Raw genomic sequence first — 8648 nt, 5'->3', positions numbered from 1 at the left:
TATAAATTAACATCACCTATTTTAGTTCGCTTTGCTAAGTAGAAAATACAAGGGTTCACAGTTGTGACCTGCTTGGTATTTCTACGGGAGAGCACAAAGTTTCTAAGAAACTGAATCGCTATTTTGAAATCATTGTAGGTTCACATGCGGTTGTAAGATTTAAAACAAGAGCTCTGTTGTACCCTTGACTCAGTTTCCCCCAGTGGTAACTTCTTATAAATTTGTAGTATAATATTAGAAGCAGGATGTTGACAATGATACGGTGAAGATACAAAACCTTTGTGTCACCAAGATCCTTTGTGTTGCTTTTCTAAACAGTACCCACTGACCGGCACCCGCCTCGCTTGATAATCCTTGGCAACCACAATACAGTTCACTTGTATAAATTAGTCATTTTGAGACCATTATATAAAGAGATTTCTAGTGTATTATAACGTTTGGGGGTTGGCTTTTTTTCATTTAACCTAATTCCTCATGGTTCGTCCAGCATGTTGAGTGTATCAACAATTGTGTCATTTTCGTTGCTGAGTAGTTGTGGGGTGCCTGTCTCAGCGTGTCCACAGTGATGGTATCCGATCGGCTAGAAACACCTGGCGGCACTCAGGTGGGCCCTGGTGAGCTTCCCACAGACATTTCCACTTTCCAAACCAGCCTTAGGACTGGGTAGACCTTCTGGTTGCTCTTATAACTACAAGACCCCCTTTAGCAATAACCATTAAGACACTTTAAAGAGAGAAAGAGTATATTACTTACAAGCCCTGGCACAGGCAAGGCCCACCAAGGTGGATACCTTGAAGCTACTGGGAGAGAAAGTGTGCATGGACCTGGAGATCTGCATTGATCTGGGTCCAGGGTAGGGACCCAGGTTTCCCCAGTTCAGTCTTTATTGGTGAATGTAAAACATAAAAGTGCCAATTTGAAGCCTGCACAGAGAAAAATCAAGTTGACCAAATGGTCCGTTATGGAAATCAACCAAGATCTCAAAAACAAAGGAGCCTCCGTGGGGAAAGGTAGCGCGGTGTTTTTGAACTGGTTCAGCCACTGGCAGTATTTTAGTTCAAGATAGCAAGTCTTGCAAAGGATGCCTCAGCCAGGCACTTGGATTCCAAAACAAAAAGCCAACTGTCTGTGTTGGGACTACCGTGGTAGGTCATGGCACCATAGTTCTGACCATTTTAGGTTGTTTCCAGTTTGGGGCTATTGAAATAAAGCTGCTAGAAACATTCACGTCCTGGTTTTTGTGTGGATCTGTTTTCGCGTGCGAAACAGCAGTGCGATTTCTGGGTCGTTTGGTTGTGACACGTGAGGTTTCTAAGAAACTACCAAACTGTCTTCCACAGAGGCTGTACTGTTTAACGTTCTCATCAACAATGTCGGGGTGATCCGGTTCCTCCGTATTTGCCCAGGCATCTTGTGTAACTACTGTGTTCTATTGTAGTCATTCTGACAGGGGCCGAGTGACCTCTCCTTGTGGTTTTGCTTGGCATTTCCCTCATGGCTAATGATATAGAACACCTTTTCATGTGTTGATTTTCCACCTCTCTGTTTGGTGAGCTATCGCTTCATGACTTTTACCTGTTTCTCTAATTGGAGTGTTTGCTCTTTTATTGTCCTGTTTTTAACTCTATCTGTTCTAGATACTAGTGTTTCATCAGGTATGTGATTTGCGAATAGTTTGTCCTAGTCTGTTCATCCTCATAACAGGGTCTTTAAGAAAGCCAAAGTTTTAAAATTGTTTGACATTATTCAATGTTTGGTTTTTGGTTGTTTTTTTTGTTTTGTTTTGTTTTGTTTTTGTTTTTGTTTTAGTGAAGTACAATTGACACACAAGGTTGCCTTTTCCCAGGTGTACAACGTAGTGATTCTGCAACTTTTCTACGTTAGGCTCACCACAAGTGTGGCTACCAGGGGTCACTGTATGCACCAGGGTTCAACTGTATGACCATACCATTGACTGTGTTCCCAACACTGTACCTGTCCTCCCTGGGACTTACTCCATAACTGGAAACCTGTACCTCTCACTCGTCTTCAATTTTGCCCATCCCCCCTCTGGCAATCATTACTATATATAGGTTTGTTTTCGCTTTTGTTTGTTTGTTCTTGGATTCCATATGTAAGTGAAAGTCCATGGTAGTTGCCATTTTCTGATTTACTTCACTTAGCATAACCTCTCAGGTCCATCCGTGTTATTGAACATGGCAGGATTTCCTCCCTTCTTATGACTGAAGTATGCGCCATAGTATCTATACCACAGCTTTTTTATCCGTTTGTTTATAGATGGACCCTTCATTAGCTGTTGTAAATAATGCTGCAATAAACATTGACCGAGAGCGATCACAAGTAGGCAGAGAGGCAGGCAGAGAGAGAGAGAGGAGGAAGCAGGCTCCCTGCTGAGCAGAGAGCCTGATGCGGGACTCGATCCCAGGACCCTGAGATCATGACCTAAGCCGAAGGCAGCGGCTTAACCCACTGAGCCACCCAGGCGCCTTGCAATAAACATTGAGGTGAACATATACTTTTGACTTAGTGTTTTTGGTTTGGGGAGGCAAATAACCAGTAGTGAAATTACTGGATAAGACGGTATTTCTATTTTTAAGATTTTTTTGGAAATTCCATACTATTTTCCACAGTGGCTGCACCAATGTAGATTCCTCACCAACACTTATTTCTTGTCTTTTGTAGCCATTTTGAAAGGTATAAGTAAGGTGATACTGTTGTTTGATTTGCCTTTTTTTTTTTTTTTTTTTTTTTAGTGGTGTTGAGCACCTTTTCATGTATCTGCCAGCCACCTGTATGTCTTATTTGGAAAATTTTCTATTCAGGTCCTCTGCCCATTTTTAATTAGATTATCTGCTTTTTGTGCATTTATTATGGAGATTAACCACTTATGGATATAATATTTACAAATATGTATGCCTATTCAGTAGGTTGCCTTTTCATTTTGTTGATGGTTTATTTTGCAAAAGTGTAGTCCTAATAGGTTATTTTGGTATAGTCCTAATAGGTTACTTTTGCTTTTGTTTCCCTTGCCAGAGGAGACCTATCTAGAAAAATGTTGCCATGGTCAATGTCAAAGGAATTATTGCTTGTGTTTCTTTCTAGGCGTTTTATGGCTCCGGTCTCACATTTAGTTCTTGTTTCCCCGGAGTAAAATGTCACTGGATCATGCTGCATGATAGTTTTTATATATTACTGAATTCTGTGCTATTTTATATATTGCTGAATTGCATTTTGTCAAGGAATTTTGCACCAGTGTCCTTATGATTTAATGTTTGGGTTACCCCTCTTCAAAATCCTCTCTTGAAACCCTAACCTCCATTGAGGTACTATTGGAAGATGGGACTTTGGGGGAGTAGGTAGAGTTAGACTAGGTCACGTGAGTGGGGATTTCGTGATGGCATTAGTGGCCTTAAAAGTAGGGGAGAACCCTTCTCTCTACTTCCTCTCTCTTTCCACATGCACACACAGAGAAAAAGCCATGTAAGGACATAGGAAAAAGAAAAAATCCTTATCTGCAAGCCAGGAAGAGCATGCTTTTACTAGACACCAAATTGGCTGACACTTTAATTTTGGACTTCTCAGTCTTCAGAACTATGAGAAATACATCTGTTGTTTAAACCACCCAGTCTATCGTATTTTGTTATGATGGCCTGATCAGGTTGAAACCTACATTCATGAGGGATTTGGTCTATAGTTTTCTATTTTGTGCTGTTTTTGATTTTAATCTCGAGGTAACATTCTTTCATCAGATGAATTGGGAAGTCTCTCTTTGTCTTCCGATTTCTTAAAGAGCCTGTGTAGAATTGGGATAATTCTTTGGACATATAAAATTGTCCAATAAACACAACCTGCACCTGGGAATTTCTTTTCAGGGTTCTTAAGAAAAAACTTCAATTCCCTTAATAGTTAGAGAGCTATTAAAATTATCTATTTAATCTTTGGTGAGTTGTGGTAGTATGTGTTTTCTGAGAAAGTGATCCATTTTTTCTAAAAGGTCGATTTGATGTGCATAGCACTGTTGATAGTATTCCCTTAGTATATTTCGATATCGGTAATGACAGCCCTGCTTCCTTCCTGATCCTGGTAATCTGTATCTTCCTTCTTTTTTTCTTTTTTGGTCTTGCAAGAAGTTTGTTGATGTTACTGGTGTTTTCAAAAAACACCAAAATATAGTTTGTTCAAAAAATTCAAAAAACAGTTTGTTTTACTGATTTTTTTGTTTTATTTGATGTTTTCAAAAAAACCCAAAATATGTTAGAATAATTCCACAATAAAGTCAATTAATCATGTCCAAAAAAAACCCCCAAATTAAAAAAAACCAAAATATAGTTTGTTCAAAAAATCAAACAATAGTTTGTTTTATTTGATTTTTCTCCATTGGTTTTTTCGGTTTGTTCCTAGTTTAATTTACTTCTGTGTTTATTTCCTTCCTTCTGCTTCCCTTGTTTATTTTGACCCTTTTCCCCTTAGTTCTCGAGGTGAAGCTTAAATTAGTGACTTGAAACTTTTCCTGTTTTCTAATGTATACACTTCGTGTTAAGAATTTTGTTCTCCGAATCCAGTTTGATAGATTATAGTTTCATTTTCATTCAGTTTCATGTATTTTGAAATTTTGAGATTTTCTGTTTGACCTATGGGTCATTTAGAATGAAGCTGATTCATTTCCAAGTATGGGGTGAATTTTCTATTTTCTTTTTGTTAGTAATGGTTTAGTTTATGATCAGAGAATGTGCTCTGTATGATTTCATTCTTTTGATTTTGTTCAGATCCATTTTTTGTCGCACGTGCACGTGTGTGTGTGTGTGTACACATCCATATACAGGAAGCACATGAAAATCCTGCATATTCTGGGGCTGTTGGGTGGAGTATTCAATTGATGTGAAGATGCTGTTGTTTGATGGTATTGAGTTCTTCTATATTCTTGCTGGTGTTCTGCCTAGTTTTTCTTTGAATTATGAGAGAGGTGTTGCAGTCCCCAACTGTAGTAGACTTGTCCTTTCTTCTCTACAGCTTTTGCTTCACATATTTTGCAGCTCTGTTTGGTGCATGTGAATTGAGGACCGCTCTGTTTTCTTGGCAGATTAACCCTTCTATCATTATGTGATGTCTTTGGTAATTCTCTTCACTTCAAAGTTTATCTCCTATTAGTATAGTTACTGCTCCCTTCCTTTGACTGAAGTCCTCATGATCTATCCTTTTCCATCACTTGACTTTGAAGTTGTCTGCATGATGTTTCAAGTGAGTATCTAGCTGTGATGCCAGCAGGCCAGGTCCAAGGACCCAGAGGGGATCCCACAGCACTATCCAAGAGGGTCCCTGGCTGTGCATGGGATAGAAATCAAATGCAAACCAGCCCGGGGTGAAAGCAGAGCTTATTGATGGTCAAGGGTGTGCAGTTTCAGACAGAATATCTGGGAGACTCATAGAAAGGAGAGAGTCTCATCTTTCTCAGGGTCTAGAGTTTTTACTGACGATTGTGGTTTTGTGTTCATGTCTTCTCAGGCATCCAGAAACGGTTAGAACAAAGACATGGACTAGGTGTTATTCCTTAGAATCAAGGGGTCTTTTATCCAGATGTCTAGCTGGTCTGGAATATGCCCCAGATGGCTTCAGCTGGTCATTCTCACCTAGTTCTTCCTTAGACATTATCTATTCAGAAGAAATCATCCACTCCTTGTCACTTACAAGGAAGACCTAGACTGTTGGCATTCTGAGACATGTGTAAAGTGGGGGTACAGTCCTAGCAAGAATAGAAAAAAGGAGAAAAAAGCAGATTTTTTAATGGGATCCTTTAGTTTCCCTATCTTAACTGGGACATGGTCTTAACCCATTCTGCTAATCTCTATATTTTAATTGGTTAATTTAGACCATTTATATTTAAATGTAATTATTATGTTAGCGTATATAAGTATGCCATCCTATTTTTTTTCTTTTATTTCTCTGGTTTTTTTTCCTTTCCTTTTTTGTGGGTCACTGGAATATGTTTCAGAATTCCATTTTGATCTATCTGTAGTGGTTTTGGATGTATCCCTCCGAATAGCTTTGTTAATGACTAGGTGGTACATGATATATGTACATAATACTGTCAGGCTTCTCAGTCTTAAGATTCTCTCTCTGCCCCTACTCCCCCAGTTCCTGCTATTTCTCTCTCTCAAAAAATAAATGTATAAATACATAATAAATTTCTAAAAAAAAAAAAACACAACCTGAAGTGTAAAGGAAAAGCTATTGAGTTTTGACTACTATGTTCTTTCTTCCTTTCTGATGGTGCAAGTCTTCCTTTAAACTTTGTGTTTAACCTCCTTTCTGTTTAGAAAACTTCCTCTGTACATTCTTTTTTTTTCTTCTAAATACATTCTTTTAAGGATCTGCTCATGACAATTTTCTTAGTTTTCCTTCATGTGACAATTTCTTTTCTTTTTCTTTTCTTTTTTTTTTTTTTTTGAGTGGGCTCCACACTAGAGCCCACCACAGGGCTTCAACTCGTGACCCTGCGATCCAAATCTGAGCTGAGATCCAGAGTCAGAACTTAACCGAGCCTCCTAGGTGCCCTCACGTGACATGTCTTGATTTCACCTTCATTTTTAAAGGATATTGTTCACTGGATACAAGATTCTAAATTGACATTTACTTCAACTATTAAAAAATACTGTGCCCATTATTTTTTGTCTCTATGGTTTCCGATGAGAAATCTAGTGTCAGCTTAATTGCTGCTGTCCTATAGGTCAAGTGCTATTTTTCTTGGGTTGCTTTTATGATTTTCTCTTTAGTTTTCAGAAATTTAAATCTGTGTCTTGGCTAGCATTTCCTTGGGTTTATCATAGTTGGGGTTTGCTGAACTTCTTGAATCTGTGCATTTGTTATATATGCTGAGCTTTTTGAATCTGTAGGCTTCCAAATTGAGGAACTTACTTTTTTTAAAGATTTATTTATTTTAGAGAGAAGAGTGTGAGAACATGGCAGGGAGGGGCAGAGGCGGAGGGAGAGCTAGTTTCAAGCAGACTCCGGATGAGCTCAGAGCCCAAGATCATGACCTGAACCAAAACCAAGAGTTGAATGCTAAACCAACTGAGCCACCCAGGTGCCAAACTGGGAAACTTCCAATCCATAGTTCTGGAGACTTTTTTAGTCCCACCCTTTTTTTATCTCTCCTCTAGAATTTCAGTGACATGAATGTTAGATCTTTTGTTATATTCCCATAAATCTCTCAGGCTCTTTTTTTCCCCCCTTAGTTTACTTACTTTTTGTTACACAATTTTGTTATTGTCCTATCCTTCAGTTGATTGATTCCCCACCCACCCCCACTGTCCCCTTGATTTTGCTGTTGAGCCCATCCATTGAGTTTTTGTTTTTAACTAGTTTTTTTTTTTTAAGCTTTTTATTGTAATCTCCACCCCCAATGTAGGGTTTAAGCTCACAACACTGAGACTGAGTCACATGCTTCTCCAACTAAGCCAACCATAAACTTCATGATTTTTGAATCAATTTTAGTTCTCAGTTGTAAATTTTTACTTCTTTATATTTTATATTTCTTCACCGTGGCTCTTTATTTTTTTGAACCTTTTTTAAAAATCGTTTTCAAGCAAGTTTATAACACTAATAAGAGCATTTCTCTTATGGCTGCTTTAAAATTTTTGTCAGATAATTCTAATACCTTTTTCATCCTGATATTGATATCTGTTGATTATCCTCTTTCATTCATTTGAGATCTTCTTAGTTAGCATGATGAGTGATTTTTCAACCAAATCCTGGATGTTTTATATTACATTATGAAACTTAGACTCAGCTGGAAGAGGTTTCAATAAGAGTCAGACACCACTCCTATATGGTAAGATGTAGGTGGAAGTTCAGGTTCTCCATGAGTCCTACATTGACGCCAAAAGATGGAGGGTCCTCCTCACTTTGGTGCAAAGATAGAAACCGTGACTCCCCACGTCTTTGTTACTGACACCTGGATGGTTGTAGCATCATTACTGCTGGGCAAAAATGAGAGTCCGAACTCTCCAGTATGCTTCCTCTGACACCATCTTAGCAGGGACAGGGAGGATAATTTTCCTATTGCTGAATGGAGGTGGAAGTCCAGGCCCTCCATGTGCTTTCCACTAGAACCATCAGGGTTGGAGGGAGCTTATTATCAGCCAGTGGGGGATGCTGTCCTGCTGTCCTACTTGGGTTCTCTGACACCACATTTACAGGGATGTTGGGGTGCCTCATCAGTTTCATGAGACTGGGAATCCAGATTTCTCACCTGACATTGGTTGGATCAGATGGAAGCAAGCCCACAGTTTGTCTGGGATGCTTGGTTGCAAAAGAGTAGTGATTGTCTGAAAGTTTTCTGTCTTCTAGGCTGCCCCTTTGCTGGCTAGAAATAGTAGACTGTTGGGGTGGAGTGTGCTGCTTTTTTTTTTTTCCCCCTCCCTTTGGTCTGCACCTATTCGAGTTTCTGGGTTAACACTTTCTTCACCTCCAGATTTAGGATATATGAGGCAAAAACAAAGCCAGGGAACTCACCATTGTATCATTCTTCAGTCCTGAAGTGTAGTCAACCTTCCTTTTTCCTCTCTACCTTTCAAATTCTTCATTATTTTGTAATGTAATGGTTTTTCAGTTGTACTTAACAAGAAGAGTGAAAACATTGATACCACCTT

Source organism: Mustela lutreola, chromosome 12, assembly GCF_030435805.1.
Source record: "Mustela lutreola isolate mMusLut2 chromosome 12, mMusLut2.pri, whole genome shotgun sequence".
In the NCBI taxonomy this organism is placed as follows: domain Eukaryota; kingdom Metazoa; phylum Chordata; class Mammalia; order Carnivora; family Mustelidae; genus Mustela; species Mustela lutreola.
Note: the sequence above shows the minus strand (reverse complement) of the source record.